The sequence below is a fragment of the Castanea sativa genome, chromosome 5 (assembly GCF_040712315.1).
Source record: "Castanea sativa cultivar Marrone di Chiusa Pesio chromosome 5, ASM4071231v1".
Classification (NCBI taxonomy): domain Eukaryota; kingdom Viridiplantae; phylum Streptophyta; class Magnoliopsida; order Fagales; family Fagaceae; genus Castanea; species Castanea sativa.
In genome coordinates, this window is record NC_134017.1 from 51,109,728 (window position 1) to 51,130,327 (window position 20,600).

The 20,600-nt window shown below is 37.0% G+C and overlaps 1 long non-coding RNA gene and 1 pseudogene across 1 annotated transcript; one reads left to right on the top strand and one right to left on the bottom strand.

Annotated features, from left to right (window-relative positions):
• Nucleotides 1-1,096: 1,096 nt before the first annotated feature.
• On the bottom strand, nucleotides 1,097-4,327 carry LOC142637261 (pentatricopeptide repeat-containing protein At4g18975, chloroplastic-like; annotated as a pseudogene).
• Nucleotides 4,292-12,709, top strand: LOC142637262 (uncharacterized). The gene is made up of 2 exons (XR_012844586.1): nucleotides 4,292-4,780; nucleotides 12,388-12,709. It is a non-coding gene; the product is annotated as an uncharacterized LOC142637262 (long non-coding RNA).
• Nucleotides 12,710-20,600: the final 7,891 nt, after the last annotated feature.

Here is a 20,600-nt window from a genome sequence, read left to right on the forward strand (position 1 = left end):
ATAATTTCTTGGTGACTAAGATTCATCATATGTGTTTTGAGATATTATTTATAAATAAGGAATTGTACAGGGCTTGTGGCAGTAAGAAATGTCACAGGGTCTTGTTTTACATTTTCCATGATTATAAACAATAACTACTGTTTGCTTCTCTTTTTTAAGATAAGCAATTACTATTTGCTTGTCGAAGGCTTATTTTGAGCAAATAGAAATTTGTGATACGTTTACATGAACAACAAGACTTAGGATGTCCCTTATTTGTACAAGGATTCTCAATCATATTCTAATCCTGCTCTGGAAATTCTCGAGCTTAGTTTGAATTCTTTCAAGCACAAGATATTTTGAGCTAAATTTTCAGATAATAGCACAAATTAACATCATAATCTTATTGTTGAAAGGGATAAATGGAGCATAACAGGAAATTCTTTTCTGGCAACATTTTAGCAGGAGTAGATGATTTTATTTCCGTTAGCACGTTGATGTTTGAGTCATGAAATATGGGTGTCAAATCTTGAGAGAGAGAGAGAGAGAGAGAGAGAGAGAGAGAGAAATGTGTCATTGCATGAAGTGATTATTCCAATACTATGAAAGCATAGTCTCTCCTCACACATAATGATGAATTCTACAAGTAAAATTCATTATTGGAACTGCCATACAAATGAGTAAATATTAGTTCCAAAATGGTATGAATAATTTTCCAATATGTCAAGATAAGTCCAATTCCTGCAGAAACTGAAAAAGCAAAGTCCTTAGTATGACACTGTTACAGAAACCATTTCATTGTTTTGGGCCAAGAATGTGGCTCTGTCGCCCTGAGAGAACTCATATGCCACAAATGAATTTCATCCCTCCGAAATGGAGAAGATTCTACAAAAGAAACTGTGCTACATTATTTGCAGGATTGATCTAAAGCTCTAAAGCTATTTTCCCCTCTCCACTTTCACATTAACACGTTTGTGCTTTGCGCACCCTGGAACTAGTTCTACATGACACAATCTTATTATTTTCAATGCATCCATTGAAAAGCATTTGATTCCCTCAGAATAACACAGCGGAGCCTTATGTACTTCAAAATGATTAGAGGTTAAAAAACATGATCTAAATGATGAATAGAAATCCTCTATCTTGCTCCTTATCTGTACATTTATATTACAACAAAACCATTTAGAATAGATTGGGGGTTAGAAAACATGACCTGAACGATGAATAAGAATCCTCTGCACATATCTCTATCAACAGGTCTGTCCAGATTGTGTTGGTAAGTAATATGTAGTAGAACCATAAGTTCCAAAGGAACAAGTATTGATTGATTAATGATCAGTGGTGGGCATGCTTGCCTCAGTCTCAACCAAAACAATACCTTGAAATGATGATCTCTAGCTGCAAAAACGGTAAAATTTCAATAGTAGTTGTTTCTAATTAGCAAGGTCCAAGAGGGAAGGCAGACCTGGCATGTCTCAATGCCAAAAGTTCCAACTTCAATTGGTTCAGGCATTATCTTCATTGTACACATCTGCTCTCACTCTCACCCGTTCACCTTTGAAGTGGACATACTTCCATTTAGACTGGTACCTTTTAAGAACCTGCATCTGCTTCTCTTCTTGTCCCAATTTCTGAAAGGCATGTGCGACTCTCCTGACAGTATCTTGATCTGGTTTTACACCCAACTCCTCCATGTCTGCAAAAACCTGAATTTTTAAAAAAGAATTAAAGTTTAGCATCATGAACAGAATCTGTGCAAGGTGTGATATTGCAAGTGTCATGGTAGTCCTTTTACCTCTGTTATCTTATCCTGTATGTTATGATGATCATACAAAGAAATCATCCTAGAAAACAACCGCTTTGAGATAGAGCGTGTATGTACATGCAATATCATGTTCCACAAAGATTCAGCCTCATCTACTCTCTGATCCATATCAAATGCCAATAGAAGGATGTCATACGTTCCCATTGTTGCCCCTTGACCTTTGCTCAACATCCACTTGGCCACCTTACATAAGAATAGTAATTATTATATGAGCTGTAAACAATCACATAATTGATATATATTCATTTAATATGATGATTATCAAGAAAGTAGCCTTAAGAGCATACGATCATTTGATTTATCTTCTGATGCAGTTGTATAAATTACTACATCTATAGGTGAAGGGCGATTCGAACTTTGGTTCCTCCAGTAGGAAGAACGGGGTAATGCCACAGAACCACAAGACTCTTGGCATAACTGTCAGTGTTTCCCTTTCCTTTCTTTATTACTGCCCTCGTCTTCCACCATGTTTGAGATTGGCAGCTTGATAGTGCAGTTACAATATTTGAATGGCAAAAATCATCAGTGATACAACTCAGTTCTGTTCATCATCAACCTAGAACCAACCTAGCCTAAGTCAATATCTAGTGAACTACATAGCTATTGCTAGAGCAACACAAACCAACTCAGATTGAGAAGACATTACTTCATCAGGTCTCAGTTAGTGAATTAAATTCAATACCTAAAGAAATAATAGGCACTCGATTTAGGTATAATCCCATTAAGGCCATTACAGTCTACAAAATTTATCTAAATTCTTTATCCCAAAATAAATACTATAAATGAAAGGGCCAAGCAAATAATTTGGGTTGTGGGCACCTTTAGTTATCATAGCCAATGGAACAAACCTTTTAATGGCTTTGCCTAACATAGAGATTAGGCCATCCTGCACTTGGAAGTTGGTACTACAGCGAGCAAACTTAGTTCATGCTATCAATTATATCTGTTAATTATGTTTACAAGCAAACAATAATGACTCAAGGGAGTCAGGTTGGTTGAGGTCTCAGCTCTAACCAGTCTGAACTGTACACCTTACTAAATGTAACTATATAGATATTGCAAAACGAATTACAGTGACTGGAGCATCCCTCTAATGGAACATCATAAACTGCAATTGCAATATACTGATATAGTATCCAAGTTCATAGAGGTTGTAGCATGCCATTATAGATTAACTACAGCAGACGGTAAAGGAATAGGTGTTTCATACTTGAATTACTCTCTTCCATTGACTCCTCTTCCTTAAGATTCTTAAAGCCTTGGCTGCTGCGATCAATGGGAATTCTGTCTCCCAAGCAGTCCATTTATCTAATGCTCCATAAACAGCTTCCTTCTCATTAGAAAGCCCAGAAACCTGTATTTCAAAATGTACATCCAACCTATAGAAAACATTTAACACTTACCTATCTAGTTCAATTACTAAAACTAGTAATTTTCCATCAACACCTAATAGCAAGTGCTCTTAATTATCACATAAAAACATGACAACAGGAAAAAAACAGAATCAAAATATAAGAAATGATCAATCAACATACAATTCTGACAAGATTAAGTGACTTTTGCCCAGACCCAGCTGAATCTCTTCTCTTCCACAAGTGCTGTTCTCTCTTACTGACCTTCTTTATCATTTTCCTGTATTCAAGTGAAGAAATCTAGGTGAAGCAACTGTGAAAATCTAAAAATCAATCATACCCGTGACAACTATTTTCCAAACAACTATGCTGACATTTTTCTTTATTTGTAAGTTACACAGGCACCCAGGGAGTTTTGTACCGACGAATTCACCCTCCACACTTTCTTATGGGAGAAGAAAGTCTATTAGAACTAAAGCTCATCAGCCAAAGGAAATAACCATGCCAACATTTCATTCAGAGTTAAAGTCAAGCACAAGCACAGCGCAACCAAACATTTTTACACAATGAATCAAGATGATGGAAGTAAAACTGGCTTAAAATCAGAAACTGTTGACAAACATGAAGGAATAGATATGGGGCGTACCTCTCAACAGCTTTAGAATTAGTTATCAGTTGTCCACTTTGACTAAGGGAGCATTTGACTTGGGAATTCATGGTTGCCTACATGTTACAGGGGGACAAATTTGAAGATATAAAAGATCATTAAATTAACAAACTAACTAACTCTAATTGAAATATTCGTTTTTTAAATATTAAAAAAATAAAATAAAATAAAATTGGTGCTTGCCTTTGTAGTGAGGATAGTGGAATTGAGAGCTTGGACCCCAAAAACAACAACTCCACCTCAGTTTTCCTAACCTGATGAGACTGTACAATAAGTATTAAAGGCAACACAAAGAAGAATAAGAAGAAGAAGAAAGAATTTAAAGTGACCCAACAAATCACCTGACTCATTCCTAATGATAAGGAGGAGAATTGGCAACAAAATGAGTTTCTGCTAATGAGAATCATCATCAACAACAACAGCAAGCAAGTTCAACCCGAGAGCATAACATTAAGCCAGATGGGTATTTTTGAGAGGAGTGGATGATGAGACCGAGCAAGTGCAAGTCCAGACCCAGGAGGAGAAAGTATATGATGTTTCAGGAACTCCACATCAGCACCTAGATGGATGGTTGAAAAGACAAATATACCCCCTGAAAAATTTTACTAACACCCTTTTCCCCTTCTTCAGCAAAATCAAAACTCTCTCTCCATTTCTACTTTCTCTCACCGCACCACCATCTTCACTTCACTCTCTCTTTCTCTCAACTCCAAAGCTCCACAGCCACTGCCTAGGGAGACCGACCTTTGTCTCGTCAGAAAGACGCCCAAAACTGTCTCTCTTTCTCGTTGTTTCCAACCACCGACGCCAGAAGTTTTCTCGCCGCTTCTTGCAAAGAGAACCAGTACAATCAAGTTCTTCTTCAAGGACAAGGGTCAGAAGCACGATTCCCATCCGAGCTCTCGACCCTCAAAAAGATGAAGAAACTGAGAAACCAAACATCAATGACAAAACCAGGTCACTCTCTTTCTCTTGTATAATTTTCCCATACATGTCAAATTTACCATTTTTCTTTTGTGGGTAACTTTATATTTGGCCAAAATGTCTTTTTTCGCGTAGTCCATAACTTTACTATTTTTTTTTTTTTTTGTGAATTTTAAGAATAATTCTTGCATAATATTATGCTACTTATAATGGGTTTGTGATATATTTCTACAAACTTGAGGTTAATTAGAATGATATGTGTTAAGGTCACCATGTTTGTTTGGGTACATTGTGGCTAATGATTTGGATATCAAGAAACGCTTGTATTCCATAGTCAGTTCTACAATTTTTGTTAGCAAATTCCTGAATTAGAGAAGATATGAACTTTAGGTACATGTTGTAAGAGATTCATGTCTTTTGAGTTTGAGTCTAGTTAAAGAGCATGTGTAGAACAATTGATAGCATAACTTGCTTAAAAGATAGAGATTTTTAGATATGATTGGCACCCTTCCCCCTCCCCCCTCCCTCCCCACCACACAGCCAACACCTTTCCCTCCTCTGTGCCCCTCTCTACCATTGCCCTTCAACCAGACACCTCCTTCTCTCCCTGGTTTCTTTCCATCACCGTTCCCATCACCTATTGGTTTCTTTCCATTTCACTCTCTTTGCCCACCATATCCTTCTTCTTTGAACACCCCACCCCCATCTGTCTTGCCGTTACAACCACAGGTATGGCCTAGATCAATCACTACTGCTTCATCCACACCTCTCCCTAACAGTTTGCCTCTCCCTCCTAAACTTTTTCCCCAGAGCAAAGGGGGCAGTAATGGTTCTTTTCGCATAGATTCGAAAACTTTTTCTTTCTCGTTTGACGACGGTCAGGCTGACTCTTATGCTATTCACGAAAGTCGTCGGAATTTTAATAGTTCCGTTGGTTTGGGTCGTAAAGGATTGGAATGGATTCTCTCTTGTTTTGCTGATATCCGTGATTGGGTTCCTGGAAAGGATTATTTGTATAAACGTTATAGAGAAAATAACAAGTTTTTCGAATTTCGTGGAAGATCAAATAAGGTTGGTATTTTTGTGGAGATAGCTGTGTATTATGGTGGAGCTCGTCGTGGTTGGATTATGGTACCTGCGAGTTCAAACCGGTCTGGATGGAGTTTGTTTTCAAAAGAATTAGCTAGATTTCTTTCAGGTTCAAACACTGTTTGGGTGAAAGGGAGGACTTTTGATGTAGATGTTGGTGCTGGAGCTAGTCCTGGTCTGACGGAAGGTGGTGGGCATTTTGGGAAGAAATCTCACAAGATCAAGAAGCAGCGAAAGTTAAGGAATTTTGAATTTTTTAGAGCTGATTCGGGAAATAACGTGCTGAAGGATGCTACTGGCGTCACTGTCTCTTCTATTAATGGAAGACTCACGCGTGACTTTAGGTTTGAGTTGACTCTTGCAAATTTGGCGCTGAGGGTGACTAAATCTGTTGGAGGCAAACGTTTGGTAACTTGGTTGAACCACTTTCCTACTTATAAGCCCACTAACAGTGGGCCGGTGTTATTATCTGGACATGATAAAGACCATTCTCACAAGGCTATTGTTAGTGGGCCAATTTTGCTATCTGGGCATGACAAAGCCCAATTGGCTGACCCGAGAGGTAAGGCCCAGAATGGGCTTCCTTTTCAACATGGAATGGGTGCATGTATACTCCACAATCAGAGCGCGAGGGTGGTGGGCGAGAGTTCTAAGCCACCGATAAAGTCATTGGCTTTATCGGTGCTGCCTGAGGGTGTGTCGGCTGGGTTACCGCCGATATCTACCCCCGATATTTCTTCGGAGCATCTCGCTTCCAACCCGTTGAGAGAGTTGGGAGCTCCTGTGATCGAAACTCCATCGGTGTTACGGTGCAGCTCTGTCGCGGTCCTTCTCGACTTCGGTAAGGCTGTTTTTCCTTTGGACACCATCTCTGATGCTGAGGAATCTCATGGTTTAGGCATCCGAGACTCCGGGCTCTCCAGTGACCTGGCGGTTAGCTCGCCGTCGGTGGTGCTTGAGGCGCCGATTCTGAAAGATGTATCGCCGATCCTTGGTTAGTATCCTTGGGTGATTCAAAATCGGTTCTCTCCTCTCTCAGAGCTGGGTAATGGGGTTGATGAAGGGTTTGTGGAAGGGGAAGATCATGAGGATCAGTGGGAGACCAGTGAAGGGTCTGACCATAGCTGTGGGAGTGGAGAGAACGATTTTGGGGTGTTGAAGTGTGACCCTCTGTCTTCATGGGAACCCAATGAAATCAGAGATTTGGTGCTGGTTCAGAACTCTGCAGAAGGACCTCAGGTTACAAAGTCAAGGACACCTTCAAATTGGGTGTCCCAGTTGATGAAAAATTTCTGTAACATGGTGGGCTTCCCTGTTGTGAAACATGAGGCTCAATGTCTGGCTTTGTTTTGCCTTTTGGAGCAGGAGTGTCTTAAGGTGGTTGTTGAGGGGGTGCCCAAGCAACCAGCAAACTCAGGGTCTCGAGGACTCAGGGAACTTAAGGGGCTTATTTCTAATGTTAATTACGATGGGGTATCTTCTAGGAGTAAGAGCAGAGTTTCTTTGACTGCTGCAAGGGTTGTTGGTAGCTGTAAATGACTTTACGTTTACTCTCTTGGAACGTAAGGGGGCTTAACAATCCCCAGAAAAGAGAGGTTTGTAAGAATCTCCTAAAGGAATGGAAGTGTGATATTGTATGTTTTCAAGAAACAAAAGTATCTTCTACTGATGCTGCCTTTGTTCGGAGTTTGTGGGGAAGTCCTTTCATTGATTGGGGTTTTGTTTTGGATCTTGTGCGCGGACACGGAGGATTTTGTTGATTTGGGATAAGAGGGTTTTTGAGAAATTGGATGTAATTGCTGGACAGTTTTCTATCAGTGTCTTATTGAGAGGTGTGGTGGATGACTTTGTTTGGGCTTGTACAGGTGTGTATGGTCCCCATGAGGATGGTCAGCGAGTTACCTTGTGGGAGGAGTTGTCACAGTTGCGTGTCAGATGGCCCATGGCATGGTGCTTAGTAGGTGATTTCAATATCATTAGGTTCCCAAGTGAAAGGCTTGGCTGTGAGTCGTTTAGCCCTGCTATGTTTGCATTTTCGGACTTTATAAAGAGGAATTCCTTAGTAGACTTACCTCTAGAAGGTGCTTCCTTCACTTGGTTCAGAGATTCTAGCCTTCCCTCTATGTCTAGAATTGATAGGGTTTTAGTTTCCCTAGACTGGGTGGATCACTTCGAGAATATTTCTCAAAGGGTGCTTCCTCGGGTTATTTCTGACCATTGCCCTCTTTTGTTGGAAGCTGGTGCTGTTCGAAGGGGTCGTAGTGCTTTTAAATTTGAAAACATGTGGTTGAAAGTTGAGGGTTTTGTTGATAGAGTTCAGCAATGGTGGAACAGGTATAGTTTTGTGGGTCTACCAAGTTTTATCTTGGCTCAAAAATTGAAGGCTTTGAAAGCAGATTTAAAAAAGTGGAATAGGGAGGAGTTTGGTGACTTGGCACTCAAAAAAAAAAAATTAATTGCCGACCGGGAATGAGGGGTCTTGATGTGAGAGAGGAGCTGCAAGATCTCTCAAATGAGGATCAACTTCATCGTATTCAACTCAAAGGCCGACATAGAACAGTTGGCTTCTCTTGAGGAAATTTCCTGGAGACAAAAATCTCGTGCTTTGTATGTGAAGGAGGGAGATAAGAATACTCGCTTCTTTCATAGATTAGCAAACTCTCATAGAAATGCTAATCATATTAAGAGGATTGAGGTGGATGGTGTTCTTTATGAGGATGAGTCAGATGTGCGTTCTCGGTTAGTTAAAACTTCTATCAGGGGTTGTATGAGGAATCTGAATTGGGTCGCCCTACTATGGATGGATTAGAATTTTCTTGCATTGAAGAGGAGGAGAGGCTGACCCTTGAGAAGGCGTTCACAAAGGAGGAAGTATTACACGTCTTAAGGGAGTTGGAGGGAGATAAAGCCCACGGTCTCGCGGGTTCACCATGGCTTTCTTTCAAAATTGTTGGAGTGTGGTGGAAAAGGATGTCATGGATTTCTTTGATTTCTTTCATTGTCACTCTGTGTTTGAACGGTCTTTGAATGCTTCTTTTCTCACTTTAATTCCTAAAAAGAGTAATGCTGTTAACATTAAAGATTTCCGCCCTATCAGCCTAGTGGGCAGTGTGTACAAGTTGTTATCCAAGGTTTTGGCTAATAGGTTAAGGGTGGTTTTGGATAAACTTATCTCTGAGTCTCAGAATTCGTTTATTGGTGGTAGGCAGATTTTGGATTCAGTGCTCATTGCAAATGAGTGTCTGGATAGTAGGTTGAAGAGTCGGTTACCGGGTGTGGTTTGCAAGCTTGATATTGAAAAAGCATATGACCATGTAAACTGAGAGACCTTGTTTTATCTATTGGACCAGATGGGGTTTGAGTCGAAATGGAGGGGGTGGATTAAGGCTTGTGTTACTTCTGTCCGCTTCTCTGTCCTGGTAGATGGTTCCCCTGAAGGTTTTTTTGAAAGCTCCCGTGGGTTGAGACAAGGAGACCCTTTATCCCCGCTACTGTTTCTATTGATTATGGAGGTTTTAAGCAGAATTTTGAAGAAGACAGAGGAGAATAATCTTATTCGGGGGTTTCATGTGGGAGCAGTGAATTCTGTTGGTGTTCAGATCTCCCATTTGTTGTTTGCGGACGATACTATCTTATTTTGTGATGCCTCTAGGGATCAGTTGCTATCCATAAGGTTGGCGATGTCTTGTTTTCAAGCATTTACGGGTTTGAAGGTCAATGTTGGGAAAAGTGAGATTGTTCCTGTTGGGGAGGTGAATAATATAGTTGCATTGGCTAGCATTCTTCAGTGTAGAGTGGGGAGCTTGCCTATGAAATACCTGGGGATGCCTTTGGGAACTTCTTTTAAGACTGCTTCGACTTGGAATCCTATTTTGGAAAAGATGGAGAAGAGACTCTCAGGGTGGAAACGTTTCTACTTAGCTAAGGGTGGTAGGCTCACTTTACTAAAAAGTACTCTATCGAGTCTTCCTACGTACTTTTTATCTCTCTTCACTATTCCTAAAGCTGTGGCTGCTAGAATGGAAAGGATTCAGAGGAATTTTCTTTGGGGGTCTGTTGAGGGGAGTTTCAAATATCCTTTGGTGGCTTGGGATAAGGTGTGTTCACCTGTTAAATTGGGGGGGCTGGGGATAAGGAGTGTGGCGTCGTTTAATCAAGCTCTTTTAGGGAAATGGTTGTGGCGCTTAGGGCAAGAAGTTACCCATCTCTGGCGGAGAGTTATCTCCACAAAATATGGTGCGGGTCAAGGGGGGTGGTGTACTAGAGTGTGCAGGAGGACCCATGGTTGTGGCCTTTGGAGAAGCATTCATGAAGGGTGGGAGAGTTTTTCTAAGCACCTATCTTTTGTAGTAGGTGAAGGCACTCGCATCCGCTTCTGGCATGATAGGTGGATTGGGGATTATATCCTAAAAGATCTCTACCCTGAGCTCTATATGTGTTCAGTTGCCAAGGATGCTTGCATTTCTGAAGTTTTGTGGCTTCCGGAAGGAGGTTCTACTAGAGTGTGGAATTTAAGGTTTTTTAGACCCTTTGAAGATTGGGAGCTTGTTGCTTCTTTTTCTCTTCTTCATTTTATCCAACCTCATATTCCTCGGGGGGATAGGAGGGATATTCTTTGTTGGCGGCTCAAAGGTAATGGTAAGTTTGACACCCGCTCCTATTACCAAGCAATTCGGGGTTCCTTGAATTTTGTGTTTCCTTGGAAGGGTGTCTGGAAACCAAAGGTTCCTAAGCGAGTAGCTTTCTTCTTGTGGACAGCTACTCACGGTCGCATTCTCACATTGGATAATCTCATGATTAGGGGTCGTCGCCCTTTGGCAAATCGGTGTTGTATGTGTTGTTGTGATGGGGAGTCAGTTGACCACCTTCTTCTTCATTGTACTGTTTCTCATACCTTATGGTCTCTTATGCTTCAAGCTTTTGGTATCCACTGGGTTATGCCAAGATCAGTGACGGGGTTGGTATCTTGTTGGCATCAGTGGTTAGGGAAGCATAACTCGAATATTTGGAATTTGATTCCAAGGTGTTTAATGTAGATTGTTTGGTTGGAACGGAATCGTTGCTCCTTTGAGAACATGGAGAAGACATTGGATGAGTTAACGGTTTTATGTCAGCGTAGCCTTTTTGAGTGGTCTCGTTGTTGGGGTTTTACTGATTCTTCGTCTCTTTCAGAGTTCATGTTTTCCCATAGATTTTCCTTCCCTTAGTTTTTCTTTCTTTGTATCTTTCTGTTCATCATCATGAACATCCTATACTATTTTTCATTATTAATATTACTTCTTTGATTACCTATCAAAAAAAATAAAATGTGGCCCAACTTGTGATACATTTAGCTTTTATTTAGATATCTATCTGGCTTTTGTTAAGATTATTGATGAGAATTAGCTATAACCTGTTCTACATTGTCCAAAAGTTTTTTAAAAAAAACTTTGGTTGTCTATGTTTATTGCTTCCTCAATTGGATGATAGGATAAGTGCTGATCTGATGGAATTGTTGAATACAGTAGTAAGTACCTTTTTCCCCCAATCAGGTTCAACTTCACCGATCATGTCCCTTGTCTTAACCAGTGTTGATAAATTTTCTTCATCAGCCACAGTCCACATGAACGAGTTATGTCTTGAAGTTGTAACTTATTTGGTGAGGCTGCTTTGAAATTAGGGAAGAGTGCATTCCAAAAGGTGGGTGAAAGAAAGCAGTATCTCTTATTGGAGAATGGGGTAGCTATATATGGTTTGCTTATAGAATCACAATGTTTCATATATCATCCAAAAGCCTAAATGCATAATTTTCCTTGATCAAGTCTCTTTCACAAACTAATAACACCTCAAGTCTTTCATTGGTTAGCTATAACAAGAGGATTGGAATTTTAAGTTCAGATGGAGGTGGTAGGGAAACCAACAATTTGTTTGCGAGCATGCTTTTGCGATTCATCCATGTTTAAGAATGCAACAGAAGAAAGATAATTATGTTTTGATCCTGTGTGACCTTTTGCAAACTACGGTGATAGCTGCTAATTATACTCTTAAAAAATTTAATATTGATTAGGAAAACTGAAACAGTTTCAAAAACATAGCCACATAAAGGAGGGTATACACGATTAAGGTAGTCACAACAGGCTGAGGATCCCAAACCCACAGAACAAGTAAATCCAAATATGCAGTCTTTGGATGTTTTACACAATATAACCTTGTGGGTAGCTAAAGTTTCACTCATATGCATGACCAACTTCTATATCTATTTGAAAGGAAGATACAATGTAGGACAAAGAGTGAGGCAGTAAGCACAAAGAGTGACCTGACCATACTTCAATTTTTTTTTTTACTTTTAATTCCTTACCAGACTTGCTAAATAATTATACTTTCTTATTTACTAGTTTGCTATTTTTCTAGTTCTTTGCACATTGCCTGCTTTGTCTTTTTCTTTGTACTTTTTCATCATAATTGCAATGGAGTTTAATTTACCTATCCGAAAAAAAAAAGAAAAAAAAAATCTGGTATTGTTGTTGGCTATACTAATTATTAAATTTTTGTTTCTTGTTGCATTATTGTAGGGGGTTGTCAACTATGTAAGATTTTTCATTAAAGCGATGAAGATGTCAAATATGAAGTAGTGGGATAAATTGAAGCTTTGAAGTATCAATCAATGATGGATAAATACAAAATAATTGTGAAGCAGCTGAAGTAGGCATCAATAGGGTCTTGGCTAGTTTTGTAGTTTGTTTTGGTGTGTTTATGTATGCTAGCAAAACAAAAGCAGCCTAAATGTTGTTACCTTGATGTAACTTTTTGAATATTGATGCCAATAATAGTGATGTATCATAAAATTTATCTTTATGTTAGCTTTTGGTTCAATGAAAATTTATCTTTATGTTAGCATTAGGTTCAATGAAAATTGACCTTTATGTTAACTTTGATTATCATTGGGTACCAAAGAAAAACAGCACCATTGATTAAGGCAGTTGCATTTTATATAACCTAAATTATAGGTATTACGGCAAGCAACACATTATATATAATCTAAATTTCAGAATTGTGTTCAGGGAAAAAATCTTGCTCAAGCTTTGATAGAATAAGTATTTTAATTTGCAATGACATATTTTCAAGTTTGACAAAATAGGTATTTCCAAAATGTATTGGTCATTTCATACTTTGAGGGGGTAACAATAGATGTTGGTCATTGCTTTTATGAAAACAGTTATTATGCATATGGTTTTATTTTAACAAAGTTCTATTTGTTTATAGAGTAAAAAATTATAGTAACAATACATCTATTGAAAAATGCAATTCTTCAAAAAAATAATAAAAAAAAAAAAAAAAATTGTCCATGCCTTATCCAAATCAAAACTATTTTCCTGCATTTGAACATTACATAATGCCAAACTCTCATTTTCATATACAAAACAATCTCAAATAAATAATGAACATTTAAATTTTCACCACAAAAATGTTCAATATGCCCATATCTCTCCACCATCTGAATTATCCTCATTTTTCATCATCAATATATTTCTTGTAAACACACTTGTACAATTCTCTCCTGGAATAATAAAAAACAAATCCCCTTCCCCCCCACCTGTAAGAAAACAAAAAACAAAACTACACACTGTTTCTGTACATATATCAGATAAGCTACATTGTCGTTTAGATGAAATTGCACATTTCTTCAATTTCTTCTACTCTGGAACACAAGGTAAGATCTCTGGATTTCTACTTGAAGCTTCAATCTGAGTTTCATCTGTTCCTACATCAGCTACTAACTGATTTACTTGTCTTGCTTGGTCAAGTGCTTGTGGGCAGCTTTGATGCACGAGCTACTGCACTGTGTGGCATGCTGGGCTGCACTAGTGTGGCAGCTGATGCTGCATCACCTGGTGCACTAGCTGCTGCACTGTGTGGCATGCTGAGCTGTACTGATGTAGCAGCTGGTGATGCACTCTCTTGCCTTTGACATAACTGAGCACATTTAACATGATTAATTCTAGCATATGCAAATCTAACAAAATCTCCAAGTTGCATAGTTAGCAAGAATATATCCCAATGGAAATATTCCAAAGTAAGCATAGTATAATTAAAGTAGGAATCCATCCTTCAAATTCACTCAATATAATCTACCATTACCTATTACCATCAAAACCAAATACAAAGCACATCTTAGCAATTCCACAAGCTGAAGTAATCCTCCACATAGCTTTGTTTGGAAACTCAAGCAAAGAATTTAAAACAAAGTCCCCTTATTTTCTCAAACTTTCTTAGCGATCAATTCCAAACTCATACACAATTTCATTTAGTAACAGAAATAAGCAACATACCAAAAACAATTAGCAAGGTTCCATAACAACAACTGGCGCCACATGGTGCCATGATGCAAAATAAAAAAAAAAGCAGAGTATATAAAGGCAATAATAAACATGACTGATGTTGATTTAATCCAAAAGTATCTAACAAAATGTACCAAATTCCTCTTTATTTAAATCTGAGGCAATATAGACTTAGACTATATGCAAGAAACAAAGTACACTGCAAGCAATACATGAACTGACTTCATCTCAGTGACCAGCATGAAGTTTGACTACAGTAGCATCATATATTACTTGGAAGGAACCATCAATGTTAATCTAGGCAGCCCAATCTTATTTTGTCCCTTTCTTTATTACTACAATATAAATATAAAGATGAGAAATATGTACAACCCCAAAACAAGATTGTACGTACAGCTTCAATATTGGAAGAAGAAAAAATAACAATTTTAATCTAATCTAAAAGAAAAAATTTTTGAAAAAAAAAAAAAACCTTTTACTGTATATTAGTGCATCTATACTCATGGAAGCATTTTATCAAACAGTACAAGTTTCCTTTCTACATAAGACTACATAAGAACGTATATGTAAATTTTTTTGGAAAAAAAAAATTAAGACACATATGTAAAAAGAAAATTCATAAAATAAAATGAAAAAAAAGTGAGGAGAAAACCTTCTTGCAAAGTCAGAAGTTGAAAGCAGTGAAGAAAATTTTGTGGTTGGAGACAACGGAGAGACAATTTTAGGCGTTTTCCAATGAGACAAAGGTCAGTCTCGTCAGAACTGGTGACGATCGGCGATGCTAGGCAGCAACTGTCAAGTTTGGAGTTGAGAGAGGGAAGATGGAGGTGCCGGTGTGGTATGGTGGTGCGAGAGAAACAGAGAGAGCTGAGATTTGCTATTTTGGAGAATGGGAAATGAAAGAGTGGCGGGTTAGTGAAATTTGGTATTTTTGAAGCTGTTTATGTCTGGCAGCGTAGCTCCGACGACGATGCTAGACAGTGGGCAGTGGCTATAGAGGTTTGGAAGAGAGAGCGGTGAGAGAGCAGAGAGAAAATTTTGATTTTCAAAAAAAGGGGAAGTGTTGTTTTGATGGCGGGCTTTGAAAATTTAGAGAGTATTTGTGTTTTTTTTTTTATAAAATAACCTGAGTTGGTGAGTTGTAATTTTTAATCCATTTGTCAATTTTTCATTGGTCTTAGAAACTCCACATGTGTGCTGAGTTGGAGTTTCAGAAACACTATATACTTTCTCGTATTGGTAGAGGCTTTGGGCAAGCAAGAGAGGGTTCAGGCCCTTCAGGGGTGAGGGCTTATTATGCTTGGGCATATGGCACTAGATTGTTGTACACTTGCACTTATTTTTTGAGAAACCGGTAAGAAAGGCTTGCACTTGTTGTTTATTGCTCATAAGCATAAATAAGATGATAAGGGCTGTCCCACCCATCGGAAGCCACCACCACCGATCCGCCCATCACCAGGGTGAGAGAGATCGGCCTGGCTTGATGCTCCAGCCTGGGTTTCGTCAGAGAGTGAGGTAGAGAAGTTGAGCAGAGGGAGAGAATTTGAGAGTGCACTGATCATTCATGACAAATATTTTGGCATTTTTAACCTCTCATGTGAGATTTATTTTTCTGGTGTTTTGACATTTGGCACACCTCACATTTGAGCATTGGCATTAAGGATTCTAAACCCCCAAATTGTAAATTTATAGTATCCAAACCTTAAAAATGTGCATTATCCATTACTCTAACGGTAAAAAATTTTACAATTGTGTTACAGTACCATCTTATAAACAAGGGGTTTTATTTGGGTATTGGGTTTTATTATTTTATTGTATAGGTATATTATTTTAATATGTTGTATGGTAAAATAAAAGTTGGGACGTTTGGTGTATTGTAAAATGGTATGGTATATTAGATAAAGTAACTTTTGAGATGGTAAAATGAGATATTTTCTAAACATCGGATGCTAATGCTCAAGTGCTCTTAGAGCATCCCCATCAGTATGTGCAAAGTTATGCAAAATTGAAAAAGTAACTGATTTTACACATTTTGAGCAAAAAAACACACACATCAGTGGGTGTAATATTGTGCATAAATGCACAATTGCTACAGTAACCGTGCATATATGCACGGTTACTATAACATGTGCATTTAATATTTTAATAATTTTTTCTCTCTTGTTGTCTCTGCTCTCACTCTCACTCTCACCTAACTCTTTCCTTGTCTCTGCTCTCACTCTCACCTCTCTCCCTTTTCCTCATGTCTCTGCTGTTGCTGATCAAACCATGCCTCCACTGCCGCCGATCATCAAACCCTCACTCTCCCTTTTCCTCATTTGATAAAATAGAGAATAAAAGCCATTCAAAAAGAGAACTAAACAAAAAAAGAGAAAGCAAAAATTCATTCTCTTCTCATCTCAGATCTGATCGGGAAAAAAAAAAAAGAAGTCTTCTTCATCAGGTTTAAGCAGCAATGAAACAGCCCCCATTCTTTGGCTTCCTCGGCATTGCTACCGCTTTAGTCTTCTCTTGTAATAAAAAATTTCAATATCTTACAATTCGGGTTCTGTTGATGTGGATCTCATCGGGTATGGTATTGATCGGGTGACTTTGTCCTTTTTTTTTTCCCAGGTATGGGAGTGGCGTACGGAATGGCGAAGAGTGGAGTTGGGGTGGCGTCGATGGGTGTGATGAGACTAGAGTTGGTGATGAAGTTGATCCTGCCGGTGGTCATGGCTGGGTTTGGGATTGAATGAGTTTGGGATTGACTGGATTTAGGATTGAGTGGGTTTCGGAGTGTTTGTTTCTTGGATTGAGTGGGTTGATTTTCTTTGATGATGCTAGTTGGGTGGGTGATGATGGTGGCCAGGTATGGAGTGATCGTTGGTATTGTTGGGTCTGTGAGAGAGAGAATAATAAAAAATTGTAAAATAAATGAATATTTTATTGAATAAATGTGTAGAATAGATAAATTGATGTAGGTGTTTTGCATAAATGGGTGTGTAAAATAGAAAAAAGTAGTTTTTTTGTGCAAAATAGATGGAAAGTTTGCATCCACTGATGTGGATGCTCTTAGAGCACTAGCATTTGAAGAAACATAAAAGTGTCTATTTTGCATTCTCAAAACCTACTTTATCTATTTTACCATCTTATTTTACAACTTATTCAACATCTCAATTTCTATTTTTACATATAACTCATTAAAATAATATAAACTATAGCAACAAATAATATAAAATATTCAATTTCTCTCTCTTCTTTCTTTCCTCTTTGCCCTTTTGTCCATCTTTTATCTATTTTACCATCTTATTTTACAACTTATTCAACATCTCAATTTCTATTTTTACATATAACTCATTAAAATAATATAAACTATAGCAACAAATAATATAAAATATTCAATTTCTCTCTCTTCTTTCTTTCCTCTTTGCCCTTTTGTCCCTCTTTTCTCATTAAAATAAATTTTTTTTTTTGTTTACATCCTTGTGAACCGTTGGTTCCCATTTTCAAAGTTGGTATAAAAAAGTAAAAACCCACCCCTAGATGTGGGTGGGTTTTGGCTTATTGGTTGCTAAAATAGCAACCGGAGGATATTTTACATCTAATGCTAGTGCTCTTAGAGTATCAGTATTTTGTTTCTAAAAAATATCTCATTTTACCATCTCAAAAGCTACTTTATCTATTATATCATACCATTTTATAATACACCTAACATCCCAACTTTTATTTTACCATACAAGTACAACACATCAAAATAATATAAATTATACAGTAAAATGATTTAAAATTATCTATCACTCCTCTCTCTAATTTCTGTTACTCTGACACTCTCAACCACACCACTCCCAACAATCTCTCTCAACCACACCTCCACACAGCAACCACCGTGACCCCAAACCCACCACCCAACAATACCTAGCCACAAACCCAGCCATAACCCAGCACAAACCTAGCCACATGTCACTCGTCACTTTGTCTCTGTGTCTCTCTTGTTATCGCTTTCTTTTTCAAGCTCCCTTTGTACAACAATAGCAACGCATTCATTGGATGAAGAAACAACCAAGAAAGTTCCCTAATAGGTTAAACAAACACCATTGATCCTTGCTTTTTTGGTTTTGCTTTCACAGGCTAGAAATTTGTGCTTTGTATATTTGAATGCTTATGGGCTTTTTCTTTCATAGGTTGAGTTTTACTTTAGCAGGGACAGAGCCAAAACTTTTATAAGTTAAAATAGATAAAGTAGTTTTTTTAGATCTACAAATGTGGATGCTCTAAACAGTGACTCATGACACTCAAAATAATCACAAACTTAAAGCAATTTTCTTTTAAATTAAAAATAAATTATAATTTCATAGTTACAAGGAAACATAAGATGGTGATAGTTGAGCTACAATGCTTCGCTTAAAAAAAAAAGTTATTGACCAAACATAAAAGAATCTTAAGTAACCATTAAATTATTCTTAAATAAATTTAAAAATAATAATTTCCTTTTATGTAAATCATTTTTGCACCATTTATAGATATAAATTACAAGAAAATCAATGCATTTATCCGTTAATACATAGCTTTTAATTAATATATTAACATAAATGAAAATTTTAGATTTAAATGAGGTGTAAATGTGCAATGTTTTTTTTTTTTTTTTGGATACAAAATAGAATTCTACTCTAGCCTAATCTAAGTGTATATATGTGTGAAGCCTCCTCCTGAAAACTTGAACCCCAACCCTTGCCCCCCACACCCCACAAGCACACTCCACAAGTATACCACAAGCACTTATACTTGTGGAGTGACCATCGCACCAAAGGTATGCGGTGGTGTAAATGTGCAATGTTAAATGAAGAGAATTTTTCCTCATTTTCAAGGAATCCGTCACTTGGCAGAACCTTAAACCACTATGGATAAGGTTCTTGCTCATATATATTAAATATGTTGTGAGAGATGATGGGGTAGTATATAAATTGAACTATATTTGGACATTCTACATTTTCCTTAAAAAAAAAAACTTGTTTATTTAACAAATGAGTAAGCTCAAACCTATAGGTTTAGGCTCAATTACTAAACGAGTTGAACTTAAACATAATAAGATGTTTGTGAACAAACTCATGAGTATAAGGCTCTCCATGTGAAAATATTAAATTGTATATGTTTATATGTTTACATGTTTACAAATATACTTTTATATATTTTAGATTTTTATAAGTTATTATTATTTGTAATTTATAGACAATAAATAAACAAATAACTTCATAGTGTTATCATTCTCAAAAAAAAAAAAAAAAACCTTCATATTGTTATAACAATAAAGGTTAGTGAATCTAATTTTATAAATTTATCACATCTTGGCATTTAATTAAGTCAAAAAAATATAATTTCAATTATAATTTAGTTATTGTTTTTTAGTATATATTTGTGAAAAAGTATAAAATTTTAGTATATATGAAAAATAAAAAGTTTATCAAGTAGTTTGTGATCAAGCCTAAACTTGTTTGACAATAAAATGAATAAAGCTTAAATATGTAATCTACTTATGTGATAAAATTGAGCTTGGTTTATTCTTGAAATAAAATAAAATCAATCCATCTTAATCTTTCAACAATTAGTTAGACTCGTTTACAACCCTAGTGAAAGATGTAAAACTTCATCTCTAACCATTCAAGCTGCAGCCTCAAGCCCTAAGGTTTCTAGAATTGCCTTGCCCTACTGTATATTTTCAACTTGAATGCTGGTTGTGCTGGATCTCTCTGTTGTCCTAAAATAGACAAAGAGTTTTCCTTTCGAAGTTGACCTAAAAAGAATTGGAGTTTCTAACAATGTAACCATTTATTCATTTAACTTCTTATATTAAGTTTGAATTGACTTTTTAAAACAAATGAACTGGCTTTTTTCTTTGCAAACATAAAAAATATTATTATACTATTTTGTTTCATTAATGCGCTTGCAATTTTGTGAACTTCCATTTTTTTTTTTTGGGACAAAGGGATTGTAAAGTGTCATCATGATTGGAGTTAGGATTCTAAATTAATTTTTGACTTAATTGCAGAAAACCAACCAAAATTGTGCGGGTACTCGTACTTTTTGCTTTCTTTTACTATAAGAACTTGTAATTATGATTCTCAATTGTAACAATCTTTGCAAATTACACCTCCTAATTGATTGTTAAAATTAACAGTTACGTCCAAGTCATATGACAATCAAAAATTGAATTATTCATTTTTCCCTTGCAGCTAGGTTTTTTTTTTTTTTCTTCCTAAATTGCAGCTAGTTAATATACTTTTTTTTCTTTCTTTCTAAATTGCAGCTAGTTAATATACTAAAAATTGAATTCTTCATTTTCGTCCATAAACTCTTCATTCGCACAAACTATAATCTTTGGCACTCCAAAAATCTCCTCGAAATTTTTGTTGCATTGAACCTCATTGGAAAAAAAGAAATAAAAAAAAACAAAAAACAAAAAACTTAGT